The sequence below is a fragment of the Gymnoscopelus braueri genome (assembly GCF_963280865.1).
Source record: "Gymnoscopelus braueri genome assembly, chromosome: 11".
NCBI lineage: Eukaryota > Metazoa > Chordata > Actinopteri > Myctophiformes > Myctophidae > Gymnoscopelus > Gymnoscopelus braueri.
The window spans coordinates 12,732,778-12,757,950 of NC_137613.1; the positions used below are offsets into that span (position 1 = coordinate 12,732,778).

General features: G+C 42.1%; 1 protein-coding gene across 1 annotated transcript in view; it reads right to left on the minus strand.

Moving 5' to 3' along the window:
• The window catches only part of LOC308095451 (butyrophilin subfamily 2 member A2-like), a gene marked incomplete at its 3' end in the record, with an annotated part of 64,327 nt that extends 51,120 nt beyond the window's left edge, over positions 1-13,207 (minus strand). The window contains exon 1 of the mRNA XM_080442510.1: positions 13,126-13,207. The remainder of the gene's footprint in view (positions 1-13,125) is intronic.
• Between the last annotated feature and the right edge of the window lie 11,966 nt (positions 13,208-25,173).

Consider the following 25,173-nt stretch of genomic DNA (forward strand, 5'->3'; position numbering starts at 1 on the left):
AGCGAGCCCAACGGAAGAGGAACGAGTCGTTCCTGCCGTGGGGTTACAATCGCACTGGGGTGGCCATAGCTGAGTGGTTAGTGAGCCCGCCTAGGGAGCCAGAGGCCCTGGTTGCCCCAGGTTCGATTCCAGGCCAGGCCAGCATATGTGTCGATGAAATGAAATTTGGCCCTGAGCAAGACTCTTAACCCCTAATTGCTCACAGGTTCTCATTGGAAACAAGACCGCAAGGACTTTCATGAACGACCTGTTAAAAGGAATTATCCTTTATTTATGAACAAACCGCCGGTGACTGTGACGGTTCCCTGTATTGTAATATAGTATGATAATGTGATGTCTGTAAGTGTTGCTATTAAAATGCAAACTATAAAAATACTAAAATTGCTAAAATACAGAAATTAATGGTCATAAGTTCATAAAGCATAATTCATTATGATTTCACGATATAAATACATATTTTGGGTCATAATTGATTTCATGTAAAGTTAAAAATGTAAAAACATAATGTGATTAAAAGTTCTGGGGCGGAACAAAAGTTCCCTGTCTGTCAGTAGCACCCCCGGACCATTATTGATTGACACATGATTGCATGTCATTACTGACAGGTGGTGCAAACAAACCTGGTCGACTAAGCTCTGTAAAAACTTGCAGTTTGTGATTTCATGCTGCTAAGGTTATTAAAAGACGTCTGAAACGATAGACAGACGGTCAAAGGACATTCTAAAGACATTAAGCAACTCCACAACGAAGAACCTCTTTTCCACAACAAGCGGCCAACGAGGTATTTTATGTTTGATCTCACTTTGATGTTACCGTTGTGGTTAACCTGCGCGTTGCGCATTTCTACAGTCATTGTATTTTCATTTATGTATGCTTTGGGCTATATGTTGTTATTTACCGTGCAAGTTATTGATTATTGTTTATTATTTTGTGTGTGAACATGTAGTTCTCACGGCATGACTGAGGGATGAGGAGAATGCCTGAAGCAATAAATGCCCGTTTATAAAGAACCCGACCTGTGTCATCAATGTTGTGCGAGGAGCTACAGTGAGAACTCGACTGCTCATCACAGCACGGGTAGGCGAGACGACGAGACCACCGCGGATGACGACGCGACCACCGCGGGTGCGACGCAACGAACGTCCAGCATTAAGAGAAGCAAGCCCACAAAGTAGGTGTTGGCATAGCCACAGCAAGCAACGGTGATAGACTGTGTTAAAACGCAACGTTTCAAGCTATAGCCAAGAAGTTTTCTACCACAATCCTCAAGTTAAGGTGGTCTGAGAAGCGGTTAAACTTGGACATTGCAACACAAGGACTCAGATCTATTTACCCTGCTTATTGAGCTCAGCCTACACGTTTGGGGATAATTCTATGTGCTGGTATTTTCAGTTGCTACATTATAAGGTTAATAAGAAGAAAGTCACATAAGCAAGTGAACAGAGTTTAGTAAAGGAATAAGAAAAAGAAAAAAGAAAGGAAAATACATTTAAGTAATTTTGTGTTTTACCAAACAAAGGTTAAAGTATAAGTCATTTTGTATTTCATGATAAGAAGTTAAAGGATAATTCGTTTTGTGTTTATTTAAAACAAAGGTTTAAAAGACAACTCATTTGGTTTTACACCTAAAAATAAGAAGGTTAAAGGAGAACTAATGTGTTTTGTTTTTTGTTTGTTTTTTGTTTCATGAAAGTAACCAAGGTTAAAGGACAACTCCACTGTTGTAAAAATATTTCCTTATTTTTAGAATAAGTGATTTAAGGTATTTCTAAGCATATTTTATCTGCACTTAAGGTTAATTATTGCATTTTGCCAAGGTTATTTCTTATTTTGATTCTAAAATTGAAGTAAACTTAAAGGCTACCTAAGTTTCCCACATACAGTACTCTACACAGTGCACACAGGATACATAGTCATATTTATACACAGTTTACACGCACTACTAAGAAGACAATTTAAGCTAATTATTTATACACATTCTATGCCATACAAATTCATTCAACATGTCTGACCCAAGCACCGAAACCGCCCAGGAAAACGCCAATCCACCTGTGCAACCCCAGGTTACAGAAAATGTCAATGCATCTACTCTATCTGAGGCTACAGCCACTGAATCAGAACAAGTGGAGACACTACGAAGAAGTGAAAGAAATCGAACCCTGACAGAAAAGGGAAAAGAACTTGAAGAAGAAAAGCTAAAAGGTGTACAACGTAGGTACAGAATGACTTTCGAAAGGTGGAAGTGTCATGTAAAAATAAGCAAAGAAACACTGGCTGTTGAGGCCCCCGAAGAAGAATTAAAGGTACTGATTCAGAACATGAAGATCATCCATTCTGAGGTAACGTCCATTTATGATGAATTACGTCGACTGCAAACCCCTGAGCCAGACATACGGCGTACGGTAGACACTTGTGTGTCTCTTTCAGAATTCATTGTTAAGAAGGCAACAAAGAAACTTCAAGGGCATACGTCAGAAGAAGAGGAAGATCCATGGCCTGACGTTGGTTCAATCCTAGACTCAACAGGTTCCTGGCTAAAGTCACCATCTCATAAGTCAAGTTGTACTTCTACCGCCTCAAGCAACACAGTCAAAAGAAATGAGGCTGCAGCTGAAGCCGCTGCATCCCAAGAAGTTCTGGTAGTGTTGGAAGAACAAGAGAGGGAAACAAGAGAACTTCTAAGGCTACAAGCTGAGAAGCTAGCCAGACAACAATCAATGGAGGCCGAACATCTAAGGCTACAGGCTGAAGAAAAGGATCGACTGGCGCAATTTGAAGCCGAGAAGCTAGCCAGACAACAAGCGATGGATTCTGAGACACTGGCCAGAGAAGCCGAGAAGCTAGCCAGACAACAAGCAATGGAAGCCGAGACGCTGGCCAGAGAACAAGTGATAAAAGAAAGGCAACGAAAGATTGAACGCTTAGACGAAATAAAGAAGTTGAATGCTGCACAAGCTCGAGTGAGAGTCTATGACCTAACCGAAGGAAACACTCTCAATGCCCCAAACCTCCCATCCACTTACCAACCTCTTCCAGTCCCAACACACACCCTCAATATTTCAAGCCCTCCATTCATTCCCCAATCTCCGCCATTTACAGCACAAGCCATACACGCCTCAACCCCCTCATTCATTCCTCAAGCCCTACCAGTTACGACGCAAGTTCCCCACCTCTCTAACCCCTCATTCATTCCTCAATCCCTAACAGTTACGACGCAAGCTCCGCACCTCTCTAACCCCTCATTCATTCCTCAAGCCCTACCAGTTACGACGCAAGTTCCCCACCTCTCAAACCCCTCATTCATTCCTCAATCCCTAACAGTTACGACGCAAGCTCCACACCTCTCTAATCCCTCATTCATTCCTCAAGCCCTACCAGTTACGATGCAAGTTCCCCACCTCTCAAACCCCTCATTCATTCCTCAATCCCTACCAGTTACAATGCAAGCTCCCCACCTCTCAAGCCCCTCATTCATTCCTCAATCCGTACCAGTTATAATACAAGCTCCCTACGACTCCAGCCCCTCATTCATTCCTCAATATCAACAAGTCACAAGTCTAGCCCCAAGTCCCCAAAGTCTACCTCAAGCTGCAACAAGCGCAACGCCCCTGCCCCACACCCTTGATTTCGTCAGTGTGCTAGCAGAAGCTATAAGTACTAATCGTCTTCCAGCTCCAGAGCCCACAGTATTCACTGGAGATCCTTTGAGATACAAAGAATGGCAATTATCTTTCAGAACATTAATAGACAAGAAGAACATTTCAAAGGAAGAGAAATTGTACTATTTGAGAAAGTACGTAGGTGGCACTGCAAAGAAAGCCATTGAAGGTTTCTTCCTACTAGGAAATGAGGAAGCATACGACTCAGCCTGGCAGCTGTTAGAAGAACGGTTTGGAAACCTACTCATGATTGGGAAGTCCTTCACAGACAAGCTGCATGCTTGGCCAAAAATAAGCGTTAAAGATGGCCAGGAGCTAAGGGAATTGGCTGACTTCCTCAAGGGCTGCCAAGCTGCAATGCCCTACATTAAGACGCTGGAAATCCTCAACCACTATAATGAGAATCAAAACCTTCTGCGGAAATTACCAGACTGGTTGGCATCCAGATGGAACCGCAGAGCCATGAAAGCCAGACAAACAAAGGATGAGTACCCACCATTCAAAGAGTTTGTAAACTTCTTGTCAGAAGAAGCAGACCTTGCTTGTGATCCCATATGCTCAATGCAAGCACTTAAGGGTGGCGAAGGTGACAAATCAAAATTTCCACGAAGCCAGCCCTTTCAAGCAAAGGTTCTGTCCACAAACGCAACACCAAGCAGCAACCTGTCATCATGCATCTTCTGCAAAAAATCTGGACATATCCTTGCTGTGTGCAGAAAGTTTGTAGAAAAGACAGTTCAAGATCGTGTCAAGTTTGTGCAATCTGAGAAGCTTTGCTTCGGATGTTTGGAGACCGGTCATCGCTCAAGGGAGTGTGAAAATAAGGGCACCTGTGAAAATTGCCAGAGGAAACACCCGACATGTCTACACGACGACAATTTCAAGGCACAACAAAGGTCAACGACTCCAAGGGGAGACAACAGGAATGATAGAGCAGACACGGAAGAGATAGATGCAACAGCACATACCCACAGAATCATACGAGAAGGTTCAAACACGAAAACGTCATCAACCATACCAGTCTGGGTCTCGTCCATAAAGGAGCCAGATCAAGAAGTTCTTGTCTATGCGCTCTTAGACACGCAGAGCGATACGACTTTCATCCTTGATGAAGTAGCCCAAGAACTGAACACGAACAAAGAAAACGTCAGATTGCGGCTATCCACGATGTCTACAAGGTCAACAGTTATACCCTGTCAGAAACTGACAAACCTTCAAGTAAGAGGATATAACCTAGAGAAGAGAATTTCATTGCCACCAGTTTTCACAAGAGAGTTCATTCCAGCAGACAGGTCGCATATTCCAACCTCTGAAACTGCTCTAAAATGGCCTCATCTGGAACAATTGTCTGACAAGATTCCACCACCGTTGGAGTGTGAAATAGGCTTACTGATTGGCTATGACTGTCAACAGGCCCTTCTTCCAAGAGAGGTCCTGTCCAGTGAAGAAAATCATCCGTATGCACAGCGGACTGATCTCGGCTGGAGTATTGTTGGCCACTCGGATCCAGTAAGCGACTACAGTGACTCAATTGGAATCAGTCACAGAATTATAGTGCGACAAGTAATTCCTGCTGTACAGCCATCAGTTGAACTGAAAGGCAAAGTACGCTTTGTGTGCAAAACGCAAGTCAAGGAGATTAATCCAACAGATATAATCAAGGCTTTGGAATTCGACTTTACTGATCACACTGCAGATAATAACCCCGTTTCTCAAGAAGACCTTCTCTTCTTGTCTAAGGTGAAAGAAAGCATAAGACAGAAGGAAGACGGCCACTACGAACTTCCACTTCCCTTCAAGACAGATAAGCCTAATCTCCCTAACAATAAGCAATGTGCAGTTCATAGGCTCGCCTCCTTAGAGCGACGTCTGAGGAAGAACGAGCAGTATTGCAAGGATTACGTCCATTTCATGAATGACATAATAACAAGAGGAGATGCCGAGAAGGTCCCACAGCCTGAACTCGATAACCATCCAGCATGGTACATCCCGCACCACGGAGTTTATCACCCCCACAAACCCGGGAAAATCCGTGTGGTTTTCGACTGTTCAGCCCGCTTTCAAGAAACCTCTCTAAATGATCATCTCTTGACAGGACCGGACCTAACTAATGGATTAGTTGGAGTACTATGTCGATTTAGGAAAGGCCCAATAGCCATAATGTGTGATGTCGAAAAGATGTTCCATCAGTTCCACGTTGCAAAGGAATACCAAGACTACTTAAGGTTCCTCTGGTGGGATAAAGGAGACCTGAACGCCAAGCCCTCCGTGTACAGAATGCGAGTTCACCTGTTTGGGGCAGCTTCTTCCCCTGGCTGCTCCAACTTTGGCCTCAAACATCTGGCATCACAGGGTCATGGAACATTCAGCGAAGAGTCCATCAAGTTCATTCAAGGAAGTTTTTATGTAGATGATGGCCTAACAAGCGTAAAGACGTTTGATGAAGGCATACGTCTGGTGGAAGAATCAAGAGCCTTGTGCAAAACAGGAAACCTTCGGCTACATAAGTTTGTGTCCAATTCCAAGGAAGTGATTGGCGCAATACCACCCGAAGAATGTGCCCAAACCAAAGATCTAGACATGGCCTTAGGAGAACTTCACATCGAGAGAGCACTTGGAGTACAGTGGTGCATCGATGTGGATGAATTCCAATTCAGAGTCACAGTGAAGGAAAATCCACTGACAAGGAGAGGGGTTCTCTCAACCGTTGCCTCTGTCTATGACCCACTAGGGTTTGTGGCCCCTTTCATACTAGTTGGCAAACAGATCCTTCAGACGCTATGCAGAGACAAAGTGAGCTGGGACGAAGATCTCCCTGAAAACATTCTGCCAAGGTGGGAGTCTTGGCTCAAAGACCTACCTCGCTTGGCAGCAATGAAGATTCCAAGACCATACCTTCCATTAAACTTTGGAGAGGTATTGCGATATGAGCTGCACAACTTCGCGGATGCAAGTTCCAATGGCTATGGTGCATGTTCGTATCTCAGAGCGATAAGTGAAACAGGACAAATTAGTTGCTCACTCGTAATGGGGAAGGCAAGAGTAGCCCCTACCAAACTAACTACTATCCCAAGGCTTGAATTGTCGTCAGCTGTGACCTCAGTTCGCATTTCTGAAGTTGTCAAGAAGGAGCTCGAGATTGAAAACCTACAAGAATATTACTGGACTGACTCAAAGGTGGTCCTTGGCTACGTGAGCAATGATGCCAAGCGGTTCCACACGTTTGTAGCCAACCGCATCCAACGTATAAGGTCAAGCACAAGTCCTGAACAATGGCGACACGTCAGCTCCGAAAATAACACGGCCGACCACGCCTCAAGAGGACTAAGTGCAATTCAGCTGAAAGAGTCCAACTGGCTGAAAGGGCCTGACTTTCTTTGGGAACAGAATCTTCCACTCGAAGACGAGATGGTGGGAGAAGTAAAAATGACCGACCCTGAGCTTCGTAAGGTCTATGTTCATGCGGTCAACACGAAAGAAATGAGTCCAATCGTGAATCGATTCACAAAATTTTCTGACTGGTCTAGAGCTGTGAGAGCACTTGCCAGGCTCAAGAGATTTGTCAGAGAATTCAAGAAACTTCAAACAAGAACGAACGACACAACCAGCCTTGAAGAAAGGAAGGATGCGGAAATCCTGATTATCAAGCTGGTGCAAGAGGAAGCCTTCGCCGAAGACATCCAGAAGGTCAAGCTCCAGAAAGAAGGCACCTTGAATAAGCGCAACAAGTTGCATCAGTTGAACGCCTTCCTGGACAAGAATGATGTGCTCAGGGTGGGAGGAAGACTATCCCAATCAGCCTTGCACCATGACATAAAACATCCGGCAATACTACCGAAGAAGTCTCATGTGTCAGCCCTGCTCGTCAAACATTATCATGAGCGTGTACTTCATCAAGGAAGAGGCATGACCATGAACGAGCTGCGTGCAAACGGAATATGGATCTTAGGATGTGGAAATATGGTTTCCTCGCACATCTACAAGTGTGTAACATGTAGGAGATTCAGAAGAACTACCGAGATTCAACAAATGGCAAATCTGCCAGAAGAGAGAACCGAGACGTCCCCTCCCTTTACTTACTGTGGTATCGACTGTTTCGGCCCCTTCATCGTAAAGGAAGGAAGAAAGGAGTTAAAACGATATGGACTGTTGTTTACCTGCTTATGCTCCAGAGCAGTACATATAGAAACACTAGATGACATGACAACAGACGCCTTTATGAATGCGCTCAGAACATTCATAGCCATCAGAGGGCCTGTACGACAACTAAGATGTGACCAGGGAACAAACTTCATGGGTGCAAGGAGAGTGTTTTCTGAGCTGCTTAAGGGAATGGATCAAGAACGTCAACGAGCAATCGGTTGTGAATTCGTAATGAATGTCCCATCAGCAAGCCATATGGGTGGAGTCTGGGAGCGCCAAATTAGAACGATTCGAAGCATCCTGACTGTTATGCTTGACAAGTCTGCAAGTAGACTCGACACTGCAACTCTGAGGACATTTCTTTATGAAACAATGGCCATAATCAACAGTAGGCCACTAAGTGTCTCCATGATCCTACCGGTCCAGAACCTCTAACTCCCAACCACATATTAACCATGAAGTCATCAGTTATTCTACCCCCCCCTGGACAGTTCTGCAAAGAAGACCTCTATCTAAACAAGAGATGGAAGAGAGTGCAGTTCCTAGCCAACGAGTTCTGGCAGAGATGGAGAAGGGAATATTTGCTAAACCTCCAACAACGACAGAAATGGCAAAGAACTAAACGAAACTCACAAGTAGATGACATCGTTATTGTACAAGATGACAGTTCACCAAGAAACGAGTGGAAGCTCGCCAGGGTTGTAGAAGCCTACCCGAGTGCAGACGGCTTGGTGCGAAAGCTAAAACTACTGGTCAGCAGCACTACACTTGATAAAGGCAAATCACACACTAAACCAAGTCACCTTGAAAGGCCAATTCATAAAGTAGTAACATTACTTGAGGCCAACTAGGTCACATACACACAAGTCACATACATGTACATAAGGACACTCACTCAAGCTCGAAACATTTAATTTGTTTTCATAATTTTGGTTGCAAGAAAATCTCACATTTCAAATGAGTGATTTGGTGGGAGTGTAAGTGTTGCTATTAAAATGCAAACTATAAAAATACTAAAATTGCTAAAATACAGAAATTAATGGTCATAAGTTCATAAAGCATAATTCATTATGATTTCACGATATAAATACATATTTTGGGTCATAATTGATTTCATGTAAAGTTAAAAATGTAAAAACATAATGTGATTAAAAGTTCTGGGGCGGAACAAAAGTTCCCTGTCTGTCAGTAGCACCCCCGGACCATTATTGATTGACACATGATTGCATGTCATTACTGACAGGTGGTGCAAACAAACCTGGTCGACTAAGCTCTGTAAAAACTTGCAGTTTGTGATTTCATGCTGCTAAGGTTATTAAAAGACGTCTGAAACGATAGACAGACGGTCAAAGGACATTCTAAAGACATTAAGCAACTCCACAACGAAGAACCTCTTTTCCACAACAAGCGGCCAACGAGGTATTTTATGTTTGATCTCACTTTGATGTTACCGTTGTGGTTAACCTGCGCGTTGCGCATTTCTACAGTCATTGTATTTTCATTTATGTATGCTTTGGGCTATATGTTGTTATTTACCGTGCAAGTTATTGATTATTGTTTATTATTTTGTGTGTGAACATGTAGTTCTCACGGCATGACTGAGGGATGAGGAGAATGCCTGAAGCAATAAATGCCCGTTTATAAAGAACCCGACCTGTGTCATCAATGTTGTGCGAGGAGCTACAATGTCACTCTTAGGTTATATGGTTATGGTTATGGTTTTGTTTTGTATTCATTTGTGTTCTCATTGGTTCCTATAGGACTTGGGGAGCAGTGAGATGTTGGCAATCAGCCAAATTGGCGTGCACCTAGGCCCGGGTGTCCACGCCCTATAAAAGCCTGCCTCCCCAGTCCTCTTTCTCTCCTTCAGTTCATTTGCTTTTGCTCCTCACCCAAGCTACACCTCTTTCTCCCACATTTATGTTCTCACATGCAACACTCACACACACTACATAATCCACTCATCCATACACGCATTACACTACTGACGTTACTGATTTCCACACCTCATCTGTTCATTCATTTTGATTACTTAAATAAACACTATTTCTTTGTAAACTGCGTCTCCCTGTATTTTTGTTGTGTTCCCTGGTCCCCCTAGGCCAGGGTCATAACATGACCGAGAGGATTCTGACGGAGCCGCGGGTGAGATAAGTCCATATTTCTGTTCCTGTGGATTACAAATAATGGGGTACCCCCGAACTTTAAGTGATCTTCGGACCGCGTTGTGCGGAAGATCGTTATCGTTTCATTTGGATATAAGGACTAATAGACTTACTCGAGAGCGTGGGGAAAAGAGGCCGTTTGGACACTAACGCGTGAACTGTTGTTATTGTTTGGAGCGTCGGTCTGCGGTGACGTTCACCCTTACGTCCGAGTAGTTGTTCTTGGTCATGTTTGAAAGAGATTGTGATCTGAAGGAGCTTGTGAAAGAAGTATTGTTTTGTTTATCTGTTTGTTTGGTTGTTTGTTTATTTTGTTTATTAGGGAAAGAGTAATGGGGACAGAAGTTCATTTAAAATTCTGAAGTGTATTATTTAGCTCTATATCATGTTAAGCTCTATATCAGTAGTTCACATGTTAAGCTCTATATCATGTTAAGCTCTATATATCATGTTAAGCTCTATATCAGTGGTTCACATGTTAAGCTCTATATGAGTAGTTCACATGTTAAGCTCTATATCATGTTAAGCTTTTAGGCGAGAATAGGGAAAAACACGGTTTTTCACACGGTATAAAAAACGAACGGAGAGCTCTAGTTCTATTTTCTTTAGTCTGGATGACGAACAGTCATCTGCGTCGTGTATCACACCGTACTGAAGGCCGATCGCCGATCTGCGAAAACTTCACATCCGGATATGACGTATGGACTGTTGAGCCTGTTTGGGGGGGGGGGGGGGGGGGGTTGAGCGAGTGAGCGAGTATATCAAGGTGTGGATCTGCTGCTCTCTGCTGGTCGATCTGTGGTGTGTGTTTAAAACCGCAGACAGACAAACTTAAATGAATTTAAATAACTAAACAAAAAAACAAAAAAACACGAAATCGCTGGCACTGGGGAGTACTTTATGAAAATACTCTGGCAGTCAAAGAGTTAAGCTCTATATAATTAGTTCACATGTTAAGCTCTATATCATGTTAAGCTCTATATCATTAGTTCACATGTTAAAGGAGAATTTTGGACTAAAGTTTTCTTACCTTTTCTATGACGTTATGATATCTTAGGATGAAACAAAACACTGTCCCCCCCCCCCCCCCCAAAAAAAAACAAAAAAAACACAAGTCTCGCTAGACGAGATTGAAATCTCGAGATTTCAATCTCGTCTAGCGAGACTTCTGTTTTTTTTTGTTTTTGGTTGCATAGCGTTCTGTCACTATGAACGTCAGATCTCACCAAAAACAATTTTTAAAAAAGCTATTAAAATATGTGATCTAACCTAAGGCCTATCCGCGCACCTTTTAAGCTGTGGCGGCTCAGGGGTGGAGTTAAGAAAATGTTCTACTGTACCATTCATCCTAAGATATCATAACGTCATAGAAAAGGTAAGAAAACTTTAGTCCAAAATTCTCCTTTAAGCTCCATATTATGTTAAGCTCTATATCATGTTAAGCTCTATATCAGTAGTTCACATGTTAAGCTCTATATCATGTTAAGCTCTATATCAGTAGTTCACATGTTAAGCTCTATATCAGTAGTTCACATGTTGAGCTCTATATCATGTTAAGCTCTATATCAGTAGTTCACATGTTAAGCTCTATATCATGTTAAGCTCTATATCATGTTAATATCTATATCATTAGTTCACATGTTGAGCTCTATATCATGTTAAGCTCTATATCAGTAGTTCACATGTTGAGCTCTATATCATGTTAAGCTCTATATCAGTAGTTCACATGTTAAGCTCTATATCATGCTAAGCTCTATATCATGTTAAGCTCTATATCATGTTAATCTCTATATCATGTTAAGCTCTATATCATGTTAAGCTCTATATCATGTTAAGCTCTATATCAGTAGTTCACATGTTAAGCTCTATATCATGTTAAGCTCTATATCAGTAGTTCACATGTTAAGCTCTATATCATGTTAAGCTCTATATCATTAGTTCACATGTTAAGCTCTATATCAAGTTAAGCTCTATATCATGTTAAGCTCTATATAAGTAGTTCACATGTTAAGCTCTATATCATGTTTTGTGTCAGTAATGTATTACTTTCCTTCAGTTCTTTGTCTTCTTCTGTCAGTAGTTTATTACTTCTATCCAATTCTTGGACTTTTTCTGTCAGTAATGTATTACCTTTCTTCAGTTCTTGGTGTGTGTGTGTATGCTTGTATAACTCAACTTGTGAGGGCCAAACATCCCCACAAGTATAGTATAATTTGAGAAATAGACATTGTGAGGACAATTTTCCAGGAGAAATGGTTGTTTTATGGTCAGAACATATGTTTTAGAGTAGGCATACAATTAGGAAAATATTATAGGTTTTGTTTAAGGTTAGGATTAGACATTTAGAGGTTAAGTTTAGGGGTTAAAGGTATCATGACATTCATTTTCACTTTTTTTATTTTCAATGTTTTATTTGGGGTTTTATGACCTCAATTACACCCAAAAAACCTGAACTTAGAACATTCAGTGGATTTTCTGTGGTCTGGGGTTTTCTGAATAATTAGGCTGAAAAGTAATCTGAGCTTGGCCCTTCGACAGTGAGGTCACAGTCGATTAATCCCGCCCACTCTCCTCCTCGCCCCTCCCCTCCCCTATCCTTTCCTTTGGGGGGGGCGGAGCAGAGGCGATGATTGACAGGCAAAATCCCTCACCAGCGACACCCGCAGGCAAAGATTTCTTTTTTCATTGCAGTTGAAAAGGCTTTAGAAATGTGAGAGAAAAACACCTGCCATGGATCACTGGAATGGAATTTTCACTTAAAACTTTTTGTACACTTTTGAAGGACCAGGACAAAGACTTTGAATGTGGTGTAAAAGTGAATGTCATTAAACCTTTAAGATTTAAATGTAATCGCACGCCGGTGTCGTGCACTGAAAATCACCAATGTACAAGCTCACTAAGTGTCGCAGCACAACATGTCGTGAGCTTGTAGATTGGATATTTTCGGCTTTGCGGTTAAATTGTGTAAAATCACTGTCCTAAAACCTTTATTGTCCTCACAAGTATAGCAATACACACGTGTGTGTGTGTGTGTGTGTGCGTGTGCGTGTGCGTCTGCGTGTGCGCGTGTGTGTGTGTATAATTGTTTCATTGATAAATGTACAGTATAATAAAGTTGAATGTATAGTTTTCGTTAAGTCTATTGTTATCCTACTTACCAAACCCATGAGTTGAATTCAGTCTTCTATTCTTCTGCTCTGCTGTCTCCTTGCTGAGATAAGCTTTAGCTTCAGCTTCAGCCGCACCTACATAAAAAGGGTTCAACTGTGTTTTAATAACAACCCTTCATCATGTTATACTGACTGGATAATACATTTAACATTAAATCAAATTCAGTCTTGAATACATGTGCATGAAGAACAGGCATGCAAGAATCGGAACACATCAGATAAAAACAGACTTTGTATACGTATTGTAAATATTATTATATTATAGTATTATATTCATTACTATTATGTAAATATAAGCTGAATTACTGATTTGTGTGAATAATTATGTCACTCTCCTCCCATGGGTTCTGGGCTGAGAGTTCAAGATAACTCAACTAAATAAATATATACAGAAGTGCCACAATGTTAATTTACATCTAATTGTAGGATGGGAAACGATTTAAGCAGCCATACCTGACTGAGTCAAACTAATTGGACTCGGAGCTATAGGTGTAACTAAGGATAAATCAGTCATTTCCACAAACATTCAGAGAGAGACACTGTCCAGACAGAAGTTATCATCTGCTCTCCCCTGTAACAGATGTTTAGTTTCCTTGTGGCTTTGTACCACTGTACAGTAAACACCAAAGGCACAGCCAGCAGCATGCATCGCCGCGAAGGTATTCACAATATTGGAAGGGGTCATTGGGGCCAAAAAGCACCGTTTATTCACACTGGGTGAGTGGTTGAGATATTTTTTTTCTTGCACAGACTTTCATTTTCTGTTAGATAACACCTGACTTCATAGAAGATATCTACGTGATATCTGATCACGCCTGTGACCTTTGAACTCTCTCTTGCAGGACAATTTAACCGATCCAGATCCCATTGGCCTTTTGAAACACTCCTACTCTAAGACGATGACTTTGTCAACTTTGTATCAGGTCAGATACATTTCTTCATAACACTAATATCACACCAGGTGTTTCACTCTATGAGAGATGTTTACATCTTCTATTAGAGGACAAATTATATCATACTCTGGTTTCTGAATCAATGCATGAAATGAACTGCTCTTATTACAAGGCTAGATAATGAATTCCCCCTCTCCAGATATCTCTTAATTCTCAAGGTTATTTGATACACTGGTTCTGAGTCAGTTCAGCTCATGCTTACTCTATTGTAGTCATTTCTTTCTGCACCAGCTTCTCTTCTAACTTTGAATTCTTGCCAACCTATTTCTTCAAAATCCACACTCTCTGTGGTTCCTGTTGTTCAGGCCACCTTTAGAATGTATACGTCACAGGTAAATTGGCATTCCAAGGAAATTGAAAGGGGAGCGCTTGTTTTTAGGCGCGGGGCGGGGCTGCAAGGCGGGGCTTTGATGCGAGGACGAGGACGACAACATGGATACACACACATACCGGCCTCAGTGGCGCACTTCGATAATCATTGGACTCCCCATCCACTACCACTGGGAGTCTGTGTTTGACTCCCGCTCGGGACATTACTTTTACAAACAACCGCGGACTACTTTTTTTTCGCCGATAAAGTATAGTTTTGGACCATGACGGAGGCGCGCCGACTCAGCAGACCTTGAGGCCGAGGCGTCGCGCCCGAGCGCCTCCAAGCGCGAGTGCCCGCGACGACCGGCCGATGGTCTGCTAGTCGACTAAGCGCCGTCCGAGTTATGTACCGATAGGCACAGAATCGTAAATGATGTTGTCGGGACTGCGTTTGCCCCTCTATGGTTTTCCCCAACTGCCACTCACTGCACTAACACAGCCCGCCAGCCCCGCCCCCTCAGGCTCGCCCCCTTGTGCTTCAACTGCATGGAATAAGGCTGTTCGCGGGTGTGTGAGTGTGAGTGTGAGTGTGTGTGTGTGTGTGTGTGTGTGTGCGCGCGCGCGCATGCGTGTGTGCGTGCTCGTTTGTGCGCGTGTGCATGCGTGCGTGTGTGGTGTGGGACTCATGTCTGGCTTGCATTGCCGTCTAGCATTGGTTCTACAGAATTGCCTGGGGGGCGGTTTAAACAAGCGCTTCTTTTCCAAATGACCTGGAATGCCAATTTACCTGTAACATATACACAACTTTGTAGACATTTCTGTATCAGACAATTCCACTGTAAATCACCCTTCATAATAATCCTTTGTTTCCTCTCTTACAACATGATGGGTGTTTGATGCATGTCACTGTTATTGAGAATGATAGAGTCCCAATAGTCGTTGGTGTCACGTCCACACCCATCGAAGCATGCACACGCACACACGCACCAGTTTCCACTGAGTAACCACAGTATTTATTGCCTCACTCATGCCACTATTCTCTGCCTGCTGATCAGACCAGTTTATCTCTAGTCTAGCTCGCTTCAACCTGTTATTCGGAACCTGTATTTCTGCCTGTTTATGACCTCTGCCTGTATCTGGATTTGACCCTTATGCGACACGTTGTGAGCTTGTCGATCAACTATTTTCTGTGAAAGCCTACCCCACGATAAGGATGCTGAGGTTTAAGTGGTTAAATAACCTAGACACGACATAGAATTATTAAATAAGTTAATCTGCTATCTCATAATTGTGTATGATAATCTGTCAATAATATAAATCAGCTTGGCTGTTAACTTAATGACACTATTTTGTACTGTTTGGACCAGGACCGGACCCACGGACCACGGCTAGCCTTACCCCTCTTGGACCAGGCACCATGCAGACTGCCCTCTCAGAACTCTGACCCACGCTCCCCCTTTGACTATGTCTCTGCCTGGTCCCTTTGCCCCCGGTTGCTTCTCCCCCCCAGCCTTTGTTCAATAAAACCCGTAAACCTGTTTAAATAAATAATAATGTGAAAAGGTCTTGTAGGTTTTGTATTCAAACTAAAAACATTAGTAGGCTACAAGAGGTGATTTGGGAATCTCATGACCTTAAATGTTTTAGACCTGAAACAATATAAGATACAATGGCTGTTTAGAAAGAAAAAAAAAATATGTACATAAAGATGACAGATTATTATTATTAATTTAATTATTAACTACTTAAACTCTATGGTTGGTTAAAACTGCAAACATTAGTACAAGAGGTGATTTGGGAAGCTCATGACCTTAATAATAACTTATATTTGTATTCATAAGCAAATTACACCATACTTGTAATAAAATGTTAGACTTGAAACATCAAGCAATGTAAAGTACAATGTTCATTCACTGTGAAGACTTATTAGATCCATTTAATTTGTGTTCTATTATTTTGAGAACATGATATTAATATGAAAACACATCAGAGAACATGAAGTAGAATATGTTTGATACTCACCACGAACTTCATATTCATAATGCATAAAAAGAAAAAGAAAAACACATTTGTTTAGAAAACTGATATTTTATACATAAAGATGACCGAGTGTTTTCTTATAAGTTGTTAAATAACATGGAATAAGAAATGTAATTATTAAATAAATTAGTCTGTGAGTTTGTACATCAGCTATTTGTAATGAAGATATTTGGTATAGAGGGGAAAAGTGATCCAAGTACAGAGTTAACTAAGGTCTGTTTCACTAAGTATAGAGGGTTTCATTGGTTAAGACCCCTTCAGTTTGTATTCGGCTGATGATAAGATGACAGATTATTATTATTATTTCCATTGTTTAACTATTTTAACCCTATATGGTTGACCGGGGTCTCTCAGGGCTCTATACTAGTGTCTTTTCTGTTTTCTGTGGGGAAAGCTTTCTCTGAAAATAGCTGATCGACAAGCTCACAACGCGTCGCAGCTATTTTCTGTGAAAGCCTTCCCCACAATAAGGATTCTGGGGTTGAAGTGGTTAAATAACCTATAGACACAACATATAATTATTAAATAAATGAATCTGCTATCTCAATATTGTGTATAATAATCTGTCAATAATATGAATCAGTTTGGCTGTTAACTTAAATGACACTATTTTGTACTGCAGTGGTTCTCAACCTGTGGGTCAGGACCCCCAGGGGGGTCCCCATATTATTTTGGGGGGTCCCCAGATGATTAGCTTAATGTGCAACATTGTTTTCTCACTCAGCAGTACACAAACCAACATACAGTATAAGAGTATACAGGGTATCTGCACATTTCTAAAGTGACAATTTAAGGACTTTTAAGACCTTTTTAATACCTCTAAAATTAAAAGGGAAAAGAGACCATTAAGCTACTGCGTGAAAAGTAATCAACAAACTATTCTATTCAACATAAAGGCCAAATTGTCAAATATTACCAAAGAAAGAGGCAAACATTGTGGAAATAGCCGATCTACATGCTCGCCTTGTAGATCAGCTATTTTCACAATATTTATCTGTGGAACCGAGTCAATTAAAATTGAATGCCTCAACTCCTACAATTCCAAGAGCTTGTCAGGGTGGTGGGTCACCATTTCAAATATGATTATTTTGGGGGGTCCCCCGTTCAAATTTGATTATTTTGGGGGGTCCCCAGTTCAAATTTGATTATTTTGGGGAGTCGTGGCCTGAAAAGGTCGAGAACCACTGTTGTAGAGTATGGTATGCAGTAAGGTCTGCTACTGTACTGTAAGTACTGTACTTAAAGGGATACTTCACTCTCGGGCCGGGGACACATTTAAAAAAAATATTAAAAATAAATGAAAAAAGTTATGGAAAATTCATGGCCCCCTCACACATTAGTAGGACACTGCGTGTCGTGAGGGGGCCATGAATTTTCCATAACTTTTTTCATTTATTTTTAATATTTTTTTTAAATGTGTCCCCGGCCCGAGAGTGAAGTATCCCTTTAAGTACAATTTTGAGGTATTTGTACTTTACTTGAGTATTTCCAATTTCCAATACTTTAACTTCTACTCCACTACATTTCGGATCCAAATATTGTACTTTTACTCCACTACATTTATTTGAAAACTTTAGTTACTAGTTACTTTGTAGATTTTGATTATTATTACAAAACTTACATTAAGCACTTCAGCCCAAATACATTTCGGCCATCTGAAAATAGCTGATCTACAAGCTCACAATGCGTTGCATAGCGAAGAATTGTGAGCTTGTAGATCTGCTATTTTCAAAAGATTGTTATACATTTGAATATTTTAAATGGGACATTCTGCATAATTAGTACTTATACTTTAAGTATATTTTGATGCCAATACTTTTGTACTTTTGCTCAAGTAAATTGTGAATTCAAGACTTTTACTTTTAACAGAGTATTTCTAAAATAGTGCAGTATTGATTTTACTTAAGTAAAAACCTTTTTCCACCACTGTCTTCAACACATCCTGTGTAAGAAGACATGCTCTATTAGCTCTGTGGTAAAAATGTCAGCACTTGTGCAGGTGACCTGGGTTTGAATCTCGGGTAAGACATGAAAGTTACAGAGTGCAGCTTTAATGTATCCTTTAATATGATTGGATGACTTGTCATCAATGAAGTCATCATCAGGTGTGAACTGGAGCCAAATCACACTGTGATCATTATGTTTATGATCAAAATGTCTCAAATCAAATCAGAAAGACCAATAAGCTATCAGAAAGTGACTATATGGAACATAATGAAGACTTAGATTACAGTAAACACGTATAGCCATTATATGAAAGCACAGTGTAATTTATACATGGAGAGATAAACATGATTACATAATTATATATACATATTGTTGCTGTCGGGCAGAAACCTTGTATCTCCATATTTTAACTTTTATGTTTGTTTGTTATTTTGTCACTGAATGCCTTACTGCATCATACTACAATGTCACACAACAATTGCAAAAATAGCCGATCTACAAGCTCACAACGTATCGCACTGTGATGCATTGTGAGCTTGCAGATCAAATATTTTTGCTAGTTTAGAAATTTGTGAAAGTGGTTAAGTTTGGGGTTTTACAAATATTTGATGAAGAGTAAGTATTAACAATAGCTTGTGACTAAATAATAACTACATTAGATCCTTTAGAACACAGTCATGTTCTTTTTTTTCCATTTCCTGAAAAGTAACAGTTTTTGACATACAAGGTTTCCACCTGACATCTACAATATCACGGTTAATGATAATTAATGATGTGAGGTTGTATATCAGCTATTTTTAATGAAGATATTTGGTATAGAGGGGAAAAGTGGTCCAAGTACAGAGTTAACTCAGGTCTGTTTCACTAAGTATAGAGGGTTCTACTTCATTCCTACTGACCGCCAGAGGCAGTGTTTTCAACACCTGGATATCCATCGCGCGCTCGCGCATTGGTTGAATATTAATACCAACAAAGTCACTTGTGACCTGTGTGCACGCACGCCACCTATATAGGTGCGGGGCACACAGCGTTCATCCTCTTTCATCTTTTCGCCTCCAGAGCGTAGGTCGATTACTTGCAGCTACGCGTGAAGTTTCGTAACCAACAGGTTGGAGCTACGGTCTACCGAGACTGCGTAGCCTGCTACCATGGAATTACGTTACCCCGTTCATAGGGGCTGTCGGAAAGGAACAAGGAAGGAAGGAGAGAGAAAAAAAAAAATAAAAAAGCATGCGACGGTGAATGGAGTTAGCGGCTGCTTGCTAGCATTGGAGCTAACGACAATAACACCGTGAGCTTTCCCCGCTCCACCGTTGTTGTTGAACCTGGCACGGATAACTATGGAGCCATAGCTGTACATTGGCGACGGTGAGTGCATGTATTGTGCTGTTTACAGACAAATAAAGTAAAAGGATTAGCGTTGAGGGCGCATCTCGCCCTGCCGCTTTTAAGGACGCGGCGTGTAGCCCACCGCCATATAGCCTCAGCATAGTAAGTGTTTCCCACTCCACTATTGCTTGTCGCTGGACGAAAGAAGGGGAAAGTATTCAGCGTTGAGAGTGTATCTCATTCTGCCGCTTTGAGAAGACCGCGAGAAAACCTGATTGCCTGATTAATGTCTCATAGGAGGTGCTCTCTCGCCTCGATGACACGACGGCGGTGGAGCCAGATTGACTGGTTAATGTGTCTCATAGAAGTTGTTCTTTCGCCTCGAGGAGACGACCAAAGCGTTAATGAGCGCAGTGGCAGAGAACTGGGCTCCATTAAAGTACAAATACCTCGAAATTGTACTTAAGTACAGTACTGAGTACATGTACTTAGTTACTTTACACCACTGTATGAGCGCTCTTCTGTGAATGTTTTTGCTGAAAGTGGTTCTCACTCTGACACAGACATTCTATCTACCAGACATATGGCGCTTGTTAGCTTGATTGCTATCCAATGGCTCAGTCAGTACACTGTCTACCTGCAAGTCTGTAGGTCCCTGGTTCAAACCCCAATTTAACCAGTCCAATTATAATGTAGCTGCCACTGTGTGTGCTTAACCTCACAGTTTGAGTGTGTATCATAGCTTGAGTGTGACTCGCTGCTGCTATTCAGGTTAAACTGCTTTGTGCTTGGTAGTAAAATGGAATTATAATACTGGTATGGTTCAAGTGTGTCTTGCTTTGCCATCACTTGGTTGTCATACTGTGGGTACTTGACACATGACTTGACACTGTGGCTTGAGTGGTTCTTGCTCCTTGCTACGACGAAGTTACATATTAGTAACATTGTACTCTGTGTACTGATAATCAATAAGCTTTGTTTATTGGCAATGGATCCCCATTAGCTGCGGCAAAAGGGAAACCAGCAGCTATTCTTCCTGGGGTCCAACACAACATTAATTAACATTAATGTTAATTGTGTTAATTGTGTCCAAGACACAATACATTAACAAGTACATATGTACTTGACGCTGTAGCTTGAACGATTCTCGCTCTTTTGCTATGGCTACGTTACCAATAGCACTAAGTGTATCTCACTCGGCTGCTGTTACCCACTAATACTGTGTGTACCTGGTACTCAGTCACTACGGCTATTCAACATATGCAGTATACTGTGAATACTGATATCATAGCTTGAGTGTATGTCGCTCTGCTGCTATCCATATAATACTATGTGCTTGGTAGTGAAATATTCTTAAATAATTCTATATGACGACTGAAGTGTGTTTCGCTTTGCCACTTCTTGACTATCATACTGTGTCCTTGACACTGTAGCCTGAATGATTCTCGCTTTTGCTACGGCTACGTCATCAGTAGTATTGAGTGTCTCACTCTGTTGCTGTTGCCCATGGATTATTGCAACAATTGCTGGTCCCCTCTGGTCCCAGAAGAGAAGGTCCATTACTTGTGCCGGTCATGTCCTGACTATGGTGCCTGACACAGGCTATGGCTGTGAATGTTTTGGCTCTAATTGCAGCAGCATACTGCTGGCAGAAAGGTCGACTGGGTTGGCCGTGGTTGTGGCTGATTTGCCTCCCACAGGGATGCTAGCATTGAGCCCTCAGGATGCTTTCTCAGCTAGAGGAATTGTCAGGATGACGAACTCTGGGCCACTGAATTGAAAGCAGTACATGGAAGTACAAATTCACAATACAAGGTCTACTAAATTGGAAAACTCATTAAGCACTGAGCTTGTTTAAGATGAGATCCCCATGCACACAAATCATGATGAGGCTGGACAGGGAAAAAGAAATAAGAAATAATGACTGACAGTCATGTTATACCAGCTGCATGCTGTATTTTGCATTTGTAAGCGCCACTGCGGCGTGCCCCCAATGGAATATACCCCTAGCATTGGGAGTGTGTCTCGGGGACTGCTTGTCAATGGACGAAAGAAGGGAAAAGGATTAGCGTTGAGAGTGCATCTCGCTCTGCCGCTTTGAGAAACCATGACGGGCGGCCCACCGCCATATAGCGTAAGCATTAGGAGTGTGTCTCGCTCCGCTACTGCTTGTCGCTGGACGAAAGGAGTGGAAAGTATTAGCGTTGAGAGTGCATCTCGCTCTGCCGCTTTGAGAAACCATGACGGGCGGCCCACCGCCATATAGCGTAAGCATTAGGAGTGTGTCTCGCTCCGCTACTGCTTGTCGCTGGACGAAAGGAGTGGAAAGTATTAGCGTTGAGAGTGTGTCTCGCTCTGCCGCTTTTGGAGGGACCACGCCACTGCGGCGTGCGCCCACTGGAATATACCGCTGGCATTGGGAGTGTGTCTTGCTCCGCTGCTGCTGGTCGCTGGCCAGAGGAAAGAAAAAGGGAAGGAACCACGTGCGGCCCACTGTAACGTAGCGTAGGCATTGTGAGTGGGTCCCACTCCGCTACTGCTTGTCGCTGGACGAAAGCGTTTGAATATTGAATATTTTATTAGGCAAAAAAATGTAAAACAGCACAGTTACATTTAAAAATACTTTGTCTAACAGGTCCGTTCATAAAAGTCCTTGCGGACTTGTTTCCAATGAGGGCCTTGGTATTTAATTCATAGGCATATATAGTGGCACCACAGTTCAAATATCATTACAAAATAAACAGCCAAAAACAATATATAACACTATGTACAACAAAAAAAATAAAAAAGAGGGGGAAAAAAATATGTACAAGAACAGGGGGGGGGGTCTGCTGTCTAACGGGAAAATGGTACTACCTCCACCTTTGGCCTCCTGAAAGGTGATTTTTTAAGGCTCTCTTAAATGAGCCCAGCGAACTGCATTTTTTGAGGGATGGAGTTAGACTATTCCAATCCTGGGTGGCAGTGCTGTAGAAGGAGAATTTGCCCATGTTTGATTTATGGGTGGGTGGTACCAAATTGTTGTTAACGCTCCCTCTGGTATTGTGACTGTGGGTGTCGCTAACCTTTTGGAGGTATTTACTCAGATATGCGGGAATTGGGGGCATATCGGGCAAATTTGCATTTACGATTTTGAAGGCCAGTCCCATTTTTAGTTGTTTAACCCTGTCTTCCACCCTGAGCCAGCCTAGGCTGGCAAAATGGGTGGGAGAAAGGTGGGTCATGGGCCCCAATCCGAGGAGTAGCCGAATCAGTTTGTTTTGGGAGGTTTGAAGCTTAGTCTTCAGTGACACTGAGGTGCTGGAGTACCAGGAGGTGCAAGCATAGTCAAAAAGTGGTTGAATCAGTGCCCCAGAGAGGGTCCTGAGGGCCTGAGGGTTGACAAAAGAGGAAACTCTGCCCATAAATTTGGTTCTCTGGTTTACTCTTTTGACCACCTTTGTAGCCATGCTTTCACCTGTCAGGTATTTGTCAAGTACACAACCCAAATAGGTAATCTCTTCTTTGCTAGAGATAATTGTGTCATCGACTTTGACCTTGAAATCATTTACATCCATCTGTCTGAGGGAATGTTTGGTCCCAAAGAGAATGGATTCAGTTTTCCCAAGGTGTAGTGACAGTTTGTTATCGGTAAGCCAAGTACGGATTTTTGAGAGTTCGGAGCTGAGCGCCTCCTCAACTTGCAACTTGTCCTCTCCCGAGATCAGGAGTGCCGAGTCATCAGCGAACAGGAACAATTTGCAGTTACAGGCAGCACTCATGTCGTTAATGTATAGAAGAAACAGTAACGGCCCTAGAATGCTGCCCTGAGGAACCCCACAGCTCACCGGGAGGGATGAGGACATGGTTCCGTTGATGTCAACCACTTGTTCTCTTCCCTCCAGGTAAGATCTCATCCAGTTTAGTGATGTGCAGTCAAAACCAATCGCCCTCAGCTTATCAAGTAAAATTGAGTGGTTTACAGTGTCGAATGCTTTTTGGAGGTCCAACATGACCATGCCGCAGTATTTGCCCGCGTCTACCTCACGTTTGATGTAGTCGGTCAGATACAGTAGGCATGTGTCAGTGGAATGGGAGGTTCTGAAGCCCGATTGGAATTCAAACAACAGTTTATGCTCGCTGAGGTAGCTGTTGATTTGTTCTTGAATTAATCGCTCTACAACCTTTGAGATGGAACAAAGGATGGAAACAGGCCTATAGTTGCCAGGTTCTAATTTGCTTCCTTTTTTATGCAGAGGGATTACTCTTGCCAACTTGAAATCCTGTGGGACGTGACACTGGCTGATGGATAGGTTTGTGATTTGGGCTACTATGGGGGCAATAGCAGTAGCTGCGTCTCTGAGGAATCTGGTGGGGATATTGTCAAGGCCGGTGGCCTTGTTTGGCTGGAGGGCGAGTAGTTTTTTCTGTACATCATCAGCATTTACTGGTTTGAATGAAAAGGAGTCTTTTTTAGCCCCTAGTTTAACATAGTGAGCATGGATGTGGTCAGAGCCGTACAAACCTGAATGCTGAGGAAGTTTGCTTACCAACTGGGTTGCAATGGTGGTAAAAAAGCTGTTAAAACAGTTTGCTACCGCTTGCTTGTCGGTAATGAGCACGCCACTTGAAATAATGCAGATGTTTGTAGCTTTGGTTTGAATTTTGTTGTTGCAGCCCAATTTCTGTAGCGCTTCCCACAGCTTTTGTGGGTGGCTTTTGTTTGCCTCAATGCTTTCATTTAAGAAATTCTTTTTGGCAGTTTTGACCAATTTGTTTGCTACATTTCGTTGATTTCTGCATCTTTCAAGTAGTTGCACATCTTTGCATTTCCTGAACTCAGAGTACATTTTGTTTCTGAGTTTGATTGCATTTAGGATGTCTCCATTCATCCAGGGTTGTGTACGGGCTCTGACTCTCACCACCTTCTTGGGCGCTAGGCTATCAATAACAGACACAAAAGCAGTTTTGAAACCAGTCCAAGACTCCTCAGCCGAGGAGCCACCGAGTACATTTGACCAATCCACTTTCTCAAGAGCTGTTGTGAGAGCTTCTGATGAGTAAGTTTTCACAGCTCTGCAGCTGATCGTGCTATGACAATCAACTACAGATCTGTGAAGCTTACGCGTGCAGAAAATGATGTTATGGTCGCTTAGACTGCACTCAATGACTCCACTTAAAGGAATCCTCGACTGGTCTGATGTCAAAATGAGGTCAATGATGGTCTGAGAAGTGGGGCCTACCCTTGTGATATTTTTTATCATTTGGGTGAGGCTATGCATGTCACAGAATTTTTTGAAAGATTTAAATATGGCGGCGTCTTTCCGGAGTACATCCGTATTGTAGTCGCCAATCAAAATCAATTCCGAATTTCCAATGATTGCCATGTGCTCCTCTAATAAATCATAAAACTCATTTTGACCTGGGGGCCTGTAGATTGCGCCAATTATCAGGGGTTTAGCGTGAGGATAGGTGA